This window comes from Lissotriton vulgaris, chromosome 10 (assembly GCF_964263255.1).
Source record: "Lissotriton vulgaris chromosome 10, aLisVul1.2, whole genome shotgun sequence".
Classification (NCBI taxonomy): Eukaryota; Metazoa; Chordata; class Amphibia; order Caudata; family Salamandridae; genus Lissotriton; species Lissotriton vulgaris.
Window position 1 is genome coordinate 94,844,113 of NC_141698.1, and position 13,864 is coordinate 94,857,976.

Genomic DNA, 13,864 nt, shown 5'->3' on the forward strand with positions numbered 1-13,864 from the left:
TTATTTGTAGTACCCATTGGTCTGATGTTATGTCTGGCCACAACTGGTGAAATTGTTGCAGCCTTCCCCGACTAGTGTTTTGTGTTCGAGGGTGAAGTGTGGGAAAGTCACTGTTTAGGTGTAGAGGCCCCCTTACTGGTGTGCCTCTACCTCTACGTCTGTCTCTGTTTTTGTATCCGCCTCTATAGTAGTCATGGTTTTGCTGGTGGTACTGTTGTTGCTGGCAAGGATATGAGTGTTGTCACTGGTAGAAGGCTTTGCAGCCTTTCTACCTTGGTAACACTGATAGGGCTGCAGCTTTTGAGGTGTATTTAAGGCAACGATTGATTTGGCTGTATCCGTGTCTTTTTTTATTTTTTCAAGCTGGTATCCACAGTGGGCCCAAAAGGTTTTAACACATCGGAGGTGACGTTCAGAATGTGTTGATGCACTTCTAGTTTGAAGCAAGAAATGGGTAACTACTTATGTCTACGCAGCATGATGGAGGTATTGATGCCCCTCACAGCTGTGTCCGTCCTCGTCTAATGCACGCTGGATTGTGGCATTAGATATTTGCCTGCCCTCATTTACCAAGCCTTCTCCTCACGTTTTATATTTGTCTGAAAGATGCTGCATCAGTTCCTGCATCTCTTCCCAGGTTGCTCTGTTATAGCGGGAGAGTAGCCCCACTGAGTTGAAAACCTTCCAACAGTTGGCATGATGAGTCGCCACCCTTTTGCCTGCAGCATCTATCCACTTGCTTTCTTTATCTGGAGAAGAACTTCTCCAGGTCCCTGTGCTGCAGCCCTTTTTACTGGTAGTTGTGACGAGTAAGGAGTCTGCGGGGGAGGGTGAACTCTGATGTATATAGGGTCAGTTGGTGATGGCCTACATTTCCTCTTAATACGAGGTGTTAAGACCCTGGATTTGACTAGGTCTTTGAAGATGTCTTTGGAGACATTCAGTACGGATCCTATCGTTGGCAGGTATTACACGGTGCACTCAGTGTGCAAATGTGTCTCAACTAAGAAATCAGTTTTCCCCTCAGGGGTGTGCATTGGGAGCTTGTGGTACTCTGCTGCTCTCTGAATGGCAATGATGCCTTTAATGGTTCCATGTCTGGGTCAGGGAGAACCGCTTCGTAGTCATCCCACGGGTCTGTGTGAATCTGTGTCTGGGATCTCCCTCTCTTCCTGTGGAGAGGGTGGTTGTGTTTGTGGGGATCCAGGTGGGCTAAAAGTCATTGGGCTTGTGGCCTTGTGCTTTAGTGCTATCTTTTTTGGTGAAGGCAGGTGCAGATCCTGCTCTTGTGCCTGTGTTTTGGCAGTTTCTTTATGTTTTTGTTGCAGTCCCTCAAAACCTATGCCCTGTTCCTCAGTTGGCATATGTTTGATTGCATCTTTTGTTTCTTTGGAGCCGGTGGAGAGTCCTCAGAAACTGTGTGTGGCTTTGTAACGCCAGATGTATAGATATTCTTCAGTTCCAAATTGTAGCTATGGTGTTTGTCCTCGGAACGAAGGCTGTTTTGATTCCAGGTGCTTGATCCCAATTGTTTCTTCGGACCGGATGCCTTATGTGGGGTTAAAGTCTGTTTGCTAGCTTTCGGTGCCAATGTGCTTGCCGGTGGAGACTTATGCTTCGGTGCCGATGTATTGCGGGGCTCCCAACATGATGTGGCCTTGTCACCTGATTGGGATCGAGAATTTGCTCATTGCTTCTCGGCTCCGAGGCATGCTCGCAGTGTCGAACTGAGCCAGAGGGCTGCGGTGCACTGTGGCGTGGTGGGGAGGTGTGTGCAAGACCGTCTTGGCATGTGGTGGGTCAACAATACTCGTGGTACATGGCATCGCCTTGGTCCTCTATCCCAACATAGGAATTGGCAACTGTGATGTGGACCCCTCGACATGTATTGGAGCTTGTTCATCAACAGAGAATGAATCAGAGGTGGCATAGTGGGGGCTGGCAATGACTACCGCACCTCCTGTTGGTGCACCTCGATTTCTTCCTCAGCATTATGCGATTACTCCGCCACCGCTGCCAGCTCCATAGTGTGTGGCAGGCGATCCCTTTGGAGTGTCTTTTTGTTTTTAAACAATGTGAAGGCTGTGCACTCGTCTTCTTTGTGCTCTGGGGATAAGCACCAATTACACAGTTCGTGAATGTCAGGGTGTGCGCACTTGGCCCCTGCACCGAAGGCACAGTCAGAAAAGGTCTTTTTTTCATCTCTATTTTTTACCGTAGGCCGCATAGGAGCCATTGAACATGCAAAAGACCTTGAGTGGGGGTGAGAGGACGACACATGGTGCCGATCATAAACCTCCCCCCCCCCCCAAGGAAAAACAACTTGCAGAGTCTGGGCCCAACACTAGATGGCAGGAGTATGCATAGCAGGTGCATCTAAAGTCACACATGCAAATGTATTTTCAGCAATGACGCATCCTCGCACTTAGTCATAGAGTAACATTTGTTTTGCGCAGCCCTTCTCCCCTCACTTCAAAGTAATCACAGTAACCTCTGAGCAGCCACTTTCCTTCAGGGCCTGCTTCATATCCTCCTAGACAAAGGTAGCAAATGTATTTTTAGGGCAGCATCTATCAAAATGTACTTGAGTGTTTTTGTTAACAGGATGAATGCCGTGACTGCAAGTTGAGCCAAAGACCAGGACGGGCCTGGGGTCAAATTCCCAAAACAATTTTTTGAAATAACAGAGTGTCACATACGCAACCTGTGTGTAGCTCTGAATAGGGGGTGGTGGTGGAGATGGGTAAGGAGGGGAGTTGTGGGAGAGACTAAGTTGAACAATTAAATCTCACTTAGAAACTCAAGTTACCAGCTTTATCGATATTAAATGCGCGCTCGTAGTGATTATGAAGCTGGCGGATTCACAAAAGAGGGCAAATGATTTGCTGGGGTTTACTCTAGTTGCACACACTTATAAATATTTACTAACAGAAACACTTAGGTTCTGGATGTGCTGCATTTTTTGAAATGCAGAGATAAATTCGGTTTTCTCATGGCTCTTGGCCATGAACATGTGACTGTTACTGTGGAGAAATTCGACTTCACTGTACAGTACAAAAATGCACTTCAATGAACATTTCACCCAAAGTGTAAAACACACAAGGTGTAAATGGAAATGTTGGGAAGTCTCCCACACAAGTGCCTTTAGCAATGAATCACACCTTTGCAAGCGCTTTTTGAATGTGCATCATATTTTGTATTAAAATCCATAGTGTGTCCAAGCCAGCAAAAAAGTGTATGCCAGAAAAAGAGGTTTAAACCCGTGGCAAATCTACCATTGGGCAGATATTACAGGTACCCAAGTACCTCCAAATGTTTTTACACGAAGAGCTTTATTAAATACCACACTCATTGTAGGAAATAAGAACCTGATTACTAGTCACATTTCTAGGACAAAACAGTTACTTGCCTGTAACAGTGGTCAGATTTTCACATTCTTTGCATATCATACAATCTAGGTGGGTCAGAAACTACACTTCTGCTTATTAAAGTATTCCATTGAGGGCATAATGGCGCCCCCGCCAGGCTGGCGGTAGCCACCGCCAGCCTGGCGGGGGCAATCCGCCCGACATCCACACTCGTTTTCCCCCCGTCATATTAGTATGGCGGGGGGACCTCGGCGGACGGAAAGACCGGTCGCCGCTTTTCCGCCCCGGTCGCAAGGCGACCGGAGCGGAAAAAAGTTTCTATGGTGGCGGTGTCTGTCAGACACCACCTGCCATATTAGGATGCCTTTTTAATAATGCCCGCCACGGAAAGGCATGCAGTCTGTGAAGACTGCATGAGTGAAGGAGGGGTGGGGGTTGCACCGGGGGGTACCTGTGGTACCCCCCTTCATTTGCCTGCTGCTTTGTTTATGCAAATGCATTAATAGCATTGTGGCGGGCGGTGCAGAGAGCACCGCCCGCCACAATGCTATAAATGCAGGATGTGCCCGCAACTGTGGCGGGCACATCCTAATACCCTCACGGGACCCCCGCCCTAATGGCGGGCAGTCCCAAATTCCGACAGGATGGCGGGCATGCAAAGTCCGCCCGTCATACTAATGAGCCCCATAGTATTTTTCTGCAACTGAATGTGTTGCAGTGAAAAAAAGTTGAATGGTGCCAGTAAAACAACAGAAAGCACAGTCAGTAAGAAACCAATGGGGCGAGAGTATCCATGAATGCACTGGGCGCAGAAGTAAACAAATCAACTGCCCAACGCTCATTCATTCATTGACAGCGGAGTATTATGTGCAGAGTTTCTGTAACCTACCCTTCCACAACCCAAGCGTTAAATGACAGTCCATCATAAAATGCCTATTGCAGCACATCCAGACAGCATATGTGTTCTATATGTGCCACCAGCCAGAGATCAGGCAATGGAAATTGTGAAGAAAAGTTCAGCAGTCTTGCAACAGGCTCTGACTCAAGGTCACAATCGCACCTTGTGAAATATTCTACACAGAAAGAGAAGTGCACGAGATGGGCCAAGGGATGTGCACAGAGATTAAAACACATACCAGGAGACACGATTCACAAAAGCGCTAAGAAATGCTCTTTCACAGTGAGAAAAAGCATTTGTGACGTTTTAAGGCGAGCACAAAGTGTTAGCACTGTTGAAGAGTAGAGAAAGAACAGAGGGTAGGAATCGTAGTTCAGGATGAAGTTAAGGGTGCAGAGGTGCACTATGGGGCAATGTGTGTGCATCACTGACACGAAGATGTGAAACAAGTGAAGGCACTGTTTGCATGTACAGAAAAAGCAGGAATTTTTGCATTCAGTGAAGGTATCTTGGAATGCAAAAAGTAACATGCATAACTGCTACATTGTTAATACAAGTTGTTGGGCCGGCCCTGTCAACATGGTCCTCCACAAGCTTTTAGCCTTCCTCCTCTTTTTATGCTGAATTTGCCTTGTTGGCCTCAGGACTCTGTGCACTTTACCACTGCTAACCAGTGCTAAAGTGCCTACACTCTCTGCCCTAAAGATGGTAACACTGGCTTATACCCAGAGAGGGAGTACAGGCTGGAGATGGCTACGGTCAAGATCAAATAAAAGAGGCTGGCCATGGAAGAAGACCAGAGGAAACTGGCCATTGAGGAGAGAATTACCTTGAGCGTTTGGCTCATGAAAGGAGCCTTAGGGAGCTGGACGTCGAAACCAGACAGGCAGAGTCCAGCAGTGATGGAGGCAGCATTTCTTCAGTACACTCTGGAGACAAGTGGGTCCATATTCCTAAAGGTCCAGTGCCTGACTTTGTTGTGGGAGACGATATTCACAATTTAGGTATCTCCCCCCCATTTAAAGGAAGCCCTTGTCAGGAAATATCGCCTTACCTTAGAAAAGCACAGGCAGAAGTTCATGGACAGCCAGAAGCTATCCAGCAGTCCTGGGTGGATTTTGTGGATTCCTTGTGCAAGGCACTGGATGGTTGGGGGAAGAGCAGTGAGGAGAATGATTACAAAGGGCTGTGTGATCTGGTTGCAAGAGAGCACATGTTCAGTAATTGTTTTCCAGAGCTGCACCAGCAGCTGATTGACAGTAAGCTCACTGGTCCCACAAAGCTTTCTAATGATGAGGACCACTGGCTCAGCACCAGGGTCCAAAAGAAGGCACCTGGGAGAGTACCCAAGAAGGGTGGTTTAGATTCCTCCCAGCAAAGCTAGAGGAGGTCAAGGGAGACAAAGACAGGTCCCAGAGTAAGGGGGAGGAAATGGTTTCCATGCCCCTTCTGAGAAACAGGTTCTGGTGGGCGGTGGCACAGGGCCCTCCATTTCCAACCCATTTCCAACCCTGCTGCTTTGATTGTTCCCAGCTTGGAAACACGCAGGGGGGCTCCGTCTGCCTAAGAATCCTACTACTGGTGAGAGCTCTACAGGGTTGGCCAATGTGGCTTTAGGGGTAAGTAGTCCCCACAGGAAGGCCATAGACAATGCCATGATCTCCTTTCGATGGGAGGTGGACTCAGAGGGCGAGCTGGTGATCCCTAGGGGCGGGAGTCACCACCAGGTGAAAGTGAATGGGTTGGTCTGTGGAACACAGGTGCAAGCCAGACCATGGTAGTGGAAAGGCTAGTTTCCCCAGAGCAGTACACAGGCCAGGTGTGTAGGGTAACTTAGGCCAGTGAGCAGGACTTCTTCCGCCCTATGACCCAGGTATCCTCCAGTGTAGTGGGGAGATGACCCAGAGGAGGGTCATAGTTAGTCTCCAGATGCCCAAAAACTATATTCTCTGGAATGAGTTGCCCCCAGTGTCAGGAGAAGTGAAAGGGGTGACTTCAGAGGGCACCCTAACAGTACAGTTTTCTGGGGGTACCACTCACAAGGGGAGGGTACAGGATCACAGATGGAGGGATGGGGTGACAGAGGACTCACCCCGTCCCCAGTTTAGCCTCAGGGTAAAGACCCTAACTTGGATGATAAGTCTCAGAATACCTCCCTTGAACCGGTAGAAGGTAGATTGAAAGTAGGGTGCAATACACCTGGGGTTACTGCCCCCCTCTGAGAAACCTCAGAGGTCAGAGAACACTGGAAGGCCTGGGGCGTGGCTCTTGACACTGACTGACAGCTGTCAGAGGCCCCTATTGGTTACTGTCCTTCTGGGCAGAGTTTTCCTTGGATTGGGGACAGACGTCTGATCCAAGGGGTGGAATGGGCCACATCACTTTGTTAGCTACGGTGGTACTGTCTGTCGACTGGGATGCATCTGTGAGCGAATTAAGGTTAGGTGTTGCACAGATGGAGTTCACAGATGAGAAGAAGGGTTACCCATGGGTCAGTTCAGTGGCTTGGGAACGCATAGACAGGGGGATTCGACTGAAGTCAGAAGGAGCTAACAATGAAAAGTGATGCTGCAGTAGAGGGCTGTTGTCCACTTTATATTACCTAAGCAGGGTAGTCCATCAAGGTATTGATTAGTTTACCCTAGCTTTAGGCTGGAGGGGGTTGTGTTGGACCTGCCCCTTCTGGCAGGGTCATCCCCAGCTTTTTGCCTTCCTCCTCCTATTTGTTTGTTTAATTTGTTTTTGTTGGGCTTAGGACCCTGTGCACTTTACCACAGCTAACCAGTGCTAAAGTGCCCGTAACCTCTCCTCTAAACATGATAAATGAAATGCTATTAGCGGACCTGCAGCACTGGTTGTGCCCCCAACCAAAGTAGCACTTTAAACATGTCTCTGGCCTGCCATTGCAGAGCCTGTGTGTGCCATTTAAACTGCTGGTTTGATCTGGCAAAGTAAACCTTTTGCCAAGCCTAAATCTTCCTTTTTAATACATGTAAAACACTCCTAAGGTAGGCCCTGGACAGCTCAAAGCGCAGGGTGCAGTGTATTTAAAAGGTTGGGCATGAAGCTTTACGTTTTACATGTCATGTCACTACTGCAAGGTTAATCTCTTCCATACGATAACATTGGAGTTGCCTTATTATAAATTATAAGTGTAATTTCCAAATGGGAAGAGATAACTGCTTCATGTTTGGTGTCTCTGGAATCCTAATTTAAAATCCTAATTTATGGTTAAGCCAGATTGAAATTAAATTCTGAAAAATTCACTTTTAGAAAATTGGCATTTTCCTGCCTTAGCCAATTGATGCCTGCAGCCTGTCTCTGATCATATGACTGGGTGTAGTTGGCAGTTGGGCTTTCAATTGGCACCACAATGTTTTTGCGTTGCTTCCATGGTTGTCACTTGACCCATCAAGATTTGGCTCTACTGATTTTTGAACATATCATGTGTAATGAGCTTGCATGTGATGTGAAAATCTGTTTTCTTCTTAGTTAGAACCCACCTATGGCAGCATTGTATCAGGAACTGAGTTCAGCAGCACTTGGTGTGACAGAAAGCAGTGCTATTTACAGCCATTGTGATTCCGGGAACTGAGTACCAATAAATTGGGCTTTGGATTGCTGCTATTTTACCACCAGCACAAAAATCAAGTGACACCACTAATAACACTTATACTCTTTTCTGAATGGGCGAAACGTGCATTTTTAGTGAATTTGCTTGGTCTTTACCGACACTGCTTCTGGAATTTGAGAATTCGAAATATTTATTCTTCTCTAGATAACAATAAACCTATGATGTCTTAAAAAGAAACACCACTTAAACCAAGAACATTTCCATCACTCCTGTCCTTGCACTGCACATTCTAATAAATCTTCCACTAAAAAGAGCATGTGTGATACTTACATGCAAATGCAGAAATAGAGTACGACAATCAGCACAACAATGAAAATGCAGGTTAGGGCTCCGATCAGTGGAATTGACTCATATACAAAATTGTTTGTTCGATCTAAAGAATGGAAAAATGTGAAATGTAAAGTTGAAAATATGATATTTTAGTCATTAAATCTAACAACTGTGTTCAGTCTATAGTTTTGAGATTTACATAACTCACAATCCACAAGATTCAAATATACAAAAGGTTTTAATCAAGAAACGTTGTGGGAATGTTCATGTTGGCAGCACATTGCTCGGTGAAAGATTTGCAGCATTTCTCAAAAACTACTCCACCTTGATTGGTCTGTGAATTGTGCCATTTTGACTGATTTTTAAGTTGCACATTAGGCAAAGGCAGACTGATTACACACCAACTTCACAAAATTTGTTATTGACTATGTGAAAATGGAAGGATCAAATTGTAGACCCTATATTCCTAGCACAATTCAATAGGACCATAGGCAAGGTCTTCCGAAAAATCCAGTCCCTTTAATTTTAAAAGGCAGGATTTACTCTGTCAACCCATGTAAATCATTGCAAATGAAAAGATTTGACAGCAGACCTCAATCACTAGATTTGAAGAATGCAGTCATTGCAGTCCATGTCGCTAAAGGGTTTCTGGACTATAATAAGAAAAATATTGTGCAGCATATGAAATGCCTTTACCAAAGCATGCGGCGGTCCATGGGACCACTGTCGGCTTCATAAGATATCCGCAGCTGCCATTCATAAAATGGAAGATGGCTCTCAAGGACAGCTACCGTTTTGTTAGGTGATACTGATTCTTCTTGACAACTGGTCATATTTCAATAGTTTGCGACAACAGGAGTGATGTCAAATCATCGTTGAATATCCGTTTCAGTTCAGTGCACACTTTCCTTGCGATTCAAAAGCAACGTTGACATTGCAACTCAAAGCTATTTGAGACTCCAAATTTCACATTAGTACATTGTAAACTGTTTTTTGAATCACAAAGAATGGCAATTTCGAAAGTTCAGTTTATGTCATTGCAAAAAACCTTTATATAGAGGATCATAAATCATTTTTTGCTTTAAAAAAATAGAGAAACTCAATCATATGGAATTCTGGTTTCAGAATTAAAACAAAGTAAATTAAAAGTTGCAATTACAAATGGCAATCTTTGGGAGGAAGAGCTTTAAGGACTGGGGAAGGAAGTAGTAAAAGGAAAAGTGGCAAAAGAAGAAGAGGAGAAGGGAGAAATAGATTAGGCATAAGGGGAAATGGAGGAGGTAGCAAAGTAATTTGAGGATAAGGTAAAAGTCAAGGGTGAACCAGGGGTAAAAGAATTAGACACCCAAAATAAGAAACACAGAGCAAAGATGTGCACAGAGAGGAAGACAGAAGGATAAACAAAATGAAGGAGAAGGCAAGGAACTTGGTGGCGAACATCCCTGCCTCACCCCATTTTAATAACAAAATAACTGAATCAAAACAAGTGGAGTTTGTGGTTGAGAACAAATAAGAAAGGACTGAGGACCCATAAAAAGGGACACTTGAGCGGCCTAAGGGTGTAGTTGTACATGAGGAAAAGAGGCAGCCGTCTTGGTTAGGCCAGGATGTAGCAGGTAGCCCTTTCTGGACAAAAGTGCAGAGCAGACGCAGAAAGGACTGTGATGTCAGTGAACCTTCTGCAAGAAATAAGGTAGAAGAGAGATGATAGCTTGAAAGATAGAGCCCTAAGAAACATGGTCACACTGGACGTGCCACGCAGTAAAAAGGAAAACAGCAAAGAGAAATTCTAGGTGCATGGATTTTCCAGAAAGATGTGTCATTGCAGCAGGGAAAGTGGGATACATCAATACGTTGGAAAATTATCAGATAATAAGTCCCTGAGGGAAGGTGGAGAGGGCCTAAGCAGAATCAAATCCTGTTCCATGTACCAATGATGTTCAACTGTGCAGTGAAGACTGTAGGCCTATTGGTTTCCATACAGAGTCTAGCAACAGGTCAGATCATCTTGAAAGTCCCTAAAGATAAGTCAAGCGAGGAGTTGGAGATGGCCTTAATACCAGATTGTGGGGAAAGCTCTCTAGGACCAAGAGAAGTGGCTTGAAAGCAAAGATAATCTGTTCCAGGCAATAAAGGAACATGTGAGAGCTAATCTGTTGTGATCAGAATCAACTTGTGCTTGATCGCCACACACAGAGCTGAACCCTGGCAAGGGGGCAAAAAGAGATAAAGCTTAAGTGGGAAGACCTGACTAGGCATCTGTAAATCAGACATTTAGATCTGGACACCAGCTCACCAATGTTATCAGTTGGCAATTGAGATATAATGCAAAAGGCACCAAGTCCCGAGAACCCCAGAGACTATTCATCACTTGAAGGTGTAGGGAATTCAGTCTCTAAATGTGCCAAGAGATGTATGGAGTAGCAGCCCGCTGTTAAACTGGATAGTACTGGGGGTGAGAGTCTGAAAAGTTTCAGCTCTCCATCCATCATCTACTTGTGTTTGCTTTGTTCGCACTAAGTTGGCAGGGTATGCCCAGACGTGGGTCCCTTGCTCACTTTGCCACTGGATTCAGGTTAGCCTGGCTGACGAGGGATATTACCCCAAAACCGGTCCCAGGATGCATGTTTCCGGTCCAGGGAAGACCTGGCTTGGCAGTTCAGGCTGGACTGTTCCCTTGAGGAACATGGTCAAGACTGATTTGCATATGGCTGGGTCTGAACTGTGGTGGCGAAGTGAGCTAAAGAATGATGATGGATTTAACCCAAATCTGTGACTGGGGGTGAGTGTCTGAAAAGTTTTGTATCAACAAGGGGGAACAAGGGGTTAGGACAATTTTTAAAGGGGTCCAATGTATATGTCCTGGAAAGACTATCAACAAAAAAGAAATACAGAGTTCCCCGGGTCCAGTCAACTAGAAGACTGTCATTGGCTTCTCTCTAACTAGGTCAAAGAAAGGGGTGAAATAAGTGAGTGTTGTGAACCCTCTCTCGGAATTTATAGGGGTACCTCACACAGGTCGCCGGTTGGACTACATTTGTAATCCCACCCGGTGATCGTCCAGCGTCATCATTGGTACCCTGCCCCTGCGACAGACTGGCAGTGCAATGCCTGTCGGGCAACAATAATTGCTGCTCTTTGGCGGGGATCTTCTATTCCTTAGCCAAAGGGTGTGTGGATGTAAGGGGCCTTACGCGAGGGGGTAAAGTGTGTTAGTGCAAGAGTGAGCGTGGGTGAGATAAAAAAAGTCAGTAGAGTCCAAAATTGAGTTTTTTTATTGGTATGGCTCACTGCTTTATTAAAAAATTAATCAGGGGAATGGAGGCAGAACGCTCAAGGTAGTTAGCCTCATTCGACCCTAAGTGAGTGAATGGTCAACATGTTTCTTGCCACGGGGGCAATTCGTCAGGACCAAAAAGTGCTCATCTAATTGCAAAGGACCCCCAGTGATCAGGGGGCCCAGTATACGACCTGGTAGGTGGCGTATGGCAATCCTTTCTCAAAGCCCTTCCCAGAACTGCATGGGAGAAAGGGGAGAGAAAAGATAATATCAGAGAGAGGCCACAAACTGTTGTGAAGAACGTGGAAAAACTCGCGTTTTTTTCGTGACTGTTTAAATTTATACAGTGGGTGGGCATGCCTCTGGTCTGCCTTAGGTGATCGCATGTTTAGTGATGGCCAAACGGTTTTGCTGAAAAATATTCATGCAATAAAAACCCATGAACTATCAGGGGCTATCACTGTGCCAATTTGCATGCGTGGTTACGAATAGTAGTTGAGACAGCATTCGTGGAGAGAAAAACAACATCAAAACATTACTTTGAAACATTCAAAGGAGGACACTAGATGGCGTAGGTGTCTTGCCGATGATTAACCCTTAACAATAACCATAACAAGACAAGAGACCGGTTTACTCTGGTGTCGGTGGAAAAGGCAGCTTTCTTACCCGTGTTTTTGACTCGGGAGGCTTCCTCGCGCTGACCTGGTGGGGCCAGGATTTGGTGAGAACCACCTGCAAGGAGGAAGCGTTACCGCCGGATTAGGGATAGGCGGTCAGCTAGTATTGCCAAACAGCCGCTTGGAGCTCGGTCCCTTTGCAGCGCTCAGAGTGGAACGCACGCGGTGGTTTCAAACGGAGCATTCGCGCCTTACCTTAGGATTCCTGGCGGAGGGCGTCTAGTCTGTCTGAAAAGTTTCCCTGCTCCATCCATCATTTCCTTGTGTTTGCTTTAGACCTGGAATGTAGTCTGTGTTGACCACTAGGTTGTTCCCAAGTCACTGCTTGATAGTTTCTTTGAAAGCTTTGTCAGTGCTTTCAAACATGCACCTTTCAGTTTGTTAACATACACCACTAGCAAAACACTGTCCATTCTGAGAAGGCCAATAGCTATGGAATCCTCTGCTTGGCTGGACTCTTGGTGGAAGATCTGCCTGCAAGCAGCTATGGAGTACTGAAGTGGATGTCCCATTCGGCTGAGAATATCAGCCTCTGCGGACTAGGCGTTCAAACTGGCTCTCCACTTCATTTCAGAAAGAGAATTCTCATTTACAGAATTGTGGTTTGAGCGGGAGAGCCAATGGCAAAGGTGACTGGAATTCCAGCACGGATTGCTTGGTTACTCAGAAAACTGCTTGACAACATCAGCCATGAAATCAATGTCATTGTTAATCATTAACATAGTTAAAAGTATTTGAGACTCTCGTAGGTGAACTGGGCTTGTTTGCCCACCTGTATGTCACTGCGGGCTCACTGCGACTACCATGGCTAGGCACTTGAGTAACTTGTAGTTTTCCATTGATTTATTTATTCTGTACTTCTCATGATTTGTACTTATTGTTATCATCATTATTACTATTATTATTATCACGATTTGTCAATATTTCTCATTTTCGCTCTTATGTTTCCTTTATTTTATTGTATTTTTATTAGTTATTTGTTTATTTCATGAAACTCAAAAAAAATGATTTGAAATTTAAAAAAAGTATTTGATACTCATTTTCATTTCAAATAACTTTATTCGATTCAAAGAAAAGAATCATAAAAGTATACTATTAAAATAACAGATATCATACATTCAATCACAAACGGTATTTCACAGATCATATACAAGATTCCAAAATTAACGTACAATAGACACTAAAGAAATATACATTAATGGGGTGGGACATTGAATGGTACTAGTTATAATCTTTCACGTAGACCTCCCGTGGTCACTTAAAGTGCAGTGCATTCACAGTATTTGATACTCAGTCTACTGCTTGGTCTATATGAACAGCTGCAACTCCCCAGTGCCAAGAAGAACTATGTCAAAAACCATATACAAATAAATTATCTGACCTAGGGTACCTGAGGTTAAACGTGTGGCAGAGGCCATTATCGAAATCCTGACCAAACGCTAGCAGGGGATGACAGATTTATTAAAGTTGAACACATTATCCCAGTGATAGAGAGATGGGTACTAGTAGAGTGAAGACAGTTATATGCAGATTTCTCAAATCGAGAAGAAAACAAGCAAAGGTTAGATTCACTGATCTGGCAGAAGGACCATTTGCAGGAGTTAGGTGGTTGCTCTGACAGCAAGAACATCCACTCTCCCTCAAAGCCTAAGTCAGGCAAACAAAATTGAGAAGAGAACCTGATTCAAACTGCACTCAAGCAGAAGAAAGTGCCAGCATGGGAGAAAAGACAACAGG

The 13,864-nt window shown here is 45.1% G+C and overlaps 1 pseudogene across 1 annotated transcript in view; it reads right to left on the reverse strand.

Annotated features, from left to right (window-relative positions):
• The window catches only part of LOC147684744 (uncharacterized), a 79,524-nt pseudogene that overhangs the window by 26,843 nt on the left and 38,817 nt on the right, over positions 1–13,864 (reverse strand). The window contains exon 7 of the transcript XR_015300657.1: positions 8,171–8,273. The product of XR_015300657.1 is annotated as an uncharacterized LOC147684744 (transcript). The remainder of the gene's footprint in view (positions 1–8,170; positions 8,274–13,864) is intronic.